Source organism: Daktulosphaira vitifoliae, unplaced genomic scaffold (genome assembly GCF_025091365.1).
Source record: "Daktulosphaira vitifoliae isolate Bord-2020 unplaced genomic scaffold, ASM2509136v1 Scaffold_148, whole genome shotgun sequence".
NCBI classification, from domain to species: domain Eukaryota; kingdom Metazoa; phylum Arthropoda; class Insecta; order Hemiptera; family Phylloxeridae; genus Daktulosphaira; species Daktulosphaira vitifoliae.
Genome location: NW_026099716.1, coordinates 26,284 through 28,950, shown reverse-complemented (window position 1 = coordinate 28,950; position 2,667 = coordinate 26,284). Strand labels below are relative to the sequence as shown.

At 26.1% G+C, this 2,667-nt stretch overlaps 1 long non-coding RNA gene across 1 annotated transcript; it reads left to right on the top strand.

Moving 5' to 3' along the window:
* The first annotated feature begins 461 nt into the window (after positions 1 to 461).
* LOC126909148 (uncharacterized) lies at positions 462 to 1,587 on the top strand. Its single transcript, XR_007704944.1, has 3 exons — positions 462 to 1,138; positions 1,254 to 1,381; positions 1,499 to 1,587. It is a non-coding gene; the product is annotated as an uncharacterized LOC126909148 (long non-coding RNA).
* The last annotated feature ends 1,080 nt before the right edge of the window (positions 1,588 to 2,667 follow it).

The window sequence follows — 2,667 nt, the reverse complement described above, 5'->3', positions numbered from 1 at the left end:
ATTTTAAACAATAAGTAGTAACTCACCCCACCCAACAAAAATTATTATTTTATTTGGGGTTAATATGTACCTATATTTAAGCTTTTAGACGATTTGATTTTCAAAAAATTGTTTTATAATGATAATAATTAACGTATTAAAATTACTATGTATACAATATTAAAATTATGATATCTACCTGTGAAAAAAACTAAATGTATGTTTTGTAGAGTGTTTTTTGATTTTTCATAAAAAAAATAATACCATGTTTTTTCCAATTGAATAAANTAAAAGAAATAATACCATGTTTTTTCCAATTGAATAAATATAATATATAGGGTGTTCAATAAGTTCGGAAACACCGATTTTTTAGAGCCGCTATTGATTTTTTTAATAATTTTTTTTTTTAGAGACTAATTGAATAATTAAATGCATCTTTTACGATTAAAATTAAAGTTCAACCCTAATGCAAAGGGGTAGAAATCTACCCTAACTTAAGAAATTTAAATGGCAACCCCTAATTTTTCTTACTCAATTCAATAGAGAATTCAATTTTAAAAAGAATTATCGTGAAAATAACTTTTTATGTTAAACCATTTTTAAATAATCGTCGTTTTAAGGGTAGAAAAGTGTCCTATTTAAAGGCAGATTTTGCTATGATAATTTTTATAAATTTAATTTTATAAAGATGATATCAATTGCAAATTATCTGCAAATTTATTAAGAAAAAAAATTTTTTATTAAAGCATGTAAAAAGAACTTAAATGGATATTTTAAAAATCGCTCTCTTATACGCGATCTTTAATTGGGGTATTTGTAGAATAAAGCATTATCGATCCATGCATATCATAATGTTTCCGGACTTTTTCCTATAGGAGTTTTAGCATTGGTATCTAACATACATAACTAGTGTACACTTTTATCTGTGACCGTTGAAACGTTTTCAATTGTTATAGTCGCTTTATCGACAATTAGTGTCATTTAAAGTACATCATGCTGTCAAACATATTACAGGTAGTAGTTTGTAAGTTTACACAAAAATTATCAGTGATCATTATAACATTATTATTATTCAATACGCAACAACGTTTCCAAACTTATGCCTATAGGAGTTGTAATATACTTTTCAACTACCAACTAATAATTATTTTTAATTCAGGTTTAAGTAACTTGTCCACATATTTTCTAATATTACAANCAACGTTTCCAAACTTATGCCTATAGGAGTTGTAATATACTTTTCAACTACCAACTAATAATTATTTTTAACTCAGGTTTAAGTAACTTGTCCACATATTTTCTAATATTACAATTGATCTATCGACAGTTATGGGATTATTTTTAATATTAGTGCCTAAATTCAATTCTAATTTATCTGTAAGTGATACAGCCCTTATCAAAGGTAATGCAACAGTTGGTCGTCATTTTTNTGATCTATCGACAGTTATGGGATTATTTTTAATATTAGTGCCTAAATTCAATTCTAATTTATCTGTAAGTGATACAGCCCTTAGCATAGGTAATGCAACAGTTTGTCGTCGTTTTTAAACCGATTACTATTTACCAACTGATTGTTGTAATATTATTATGTTATCATAAAATACAGTGTTTTTAAATTTTGTTATTCAAATGAAAAATAGCGGATAATAATATTATCATACANATTTTGTTATTCAAATGAAAAATAGCAGATAATAATATTATCATACAAATTTTCAATTCACAGTTCGAGTATATTTTTATAAGGAATATTTAAATATTTAATAATTTAATATTTAAAGAATCTTCTAATTTCTATGGTATTTTTTTACTATTTGCTAAAATTTTGAACAACTGATATTTTTTTAACTGACTAGTTTAGAATTCAAGTTAAATATTAATATGATATAATCAAACTTTTTTTGTAACATGTAAGTAAATGATAAAAAAAGAACAGTTTTGTTTCTATTTATTAAAATTTTAATTTTGTATTATTTTATTATTGTTTTTATAAGGTGTTCAAATTGATGTCCATTAACTATTAAACAATGACTTAATCGATTCTCAAACTCATGAGTAACATTTCGCAAAATGTTTTGTGGTATGCAATCCATCACATTTACTATTTCATAACGGAGTTCTTCTAATGTATTGGGCCTCTTTTTGTAAACTTCAGATTTAACGTAACCCCATAAAAAAAAATCTAATGGACTTAGATCAGGAGATCGTGGCGGCCATTCAATGAATCCTCCACGTCCAATCCATCTATCTTCAAAAGTCTCATTTAAAAATCTTCTCACATCTAAGCTAAAATGAGCTGGAGCACCGTCCTGCTGGTACCAAATATTAGTGAGATCATCAAAACTGATAGCCTTAATTGCTGGAACAATTTGGTTTCTTAACAATTCTTTATATTTAGAGCTATTTAAGTTATTTTCTATGAAGAATGGTCCAACTATTTTGTAATTAAATATCCCAGCCCATACATTCAACTTCTCTGGATATTGTGTGTGGGCTTCTATAAACCAATGAGGGTTCTCATCAGCCCAATAAACTGAATTATGTCGATTTATGTTGCCATTAAGAAAAAAAAGTAGCTTCATCAGAAAATACAATATATTTTGTAAAAAAACTATTTCCATTATATTTTTCCAATATTGTTTCACAAAATGTTACTCTTCTTTCATAATCATCATATTTTAAGCTCTG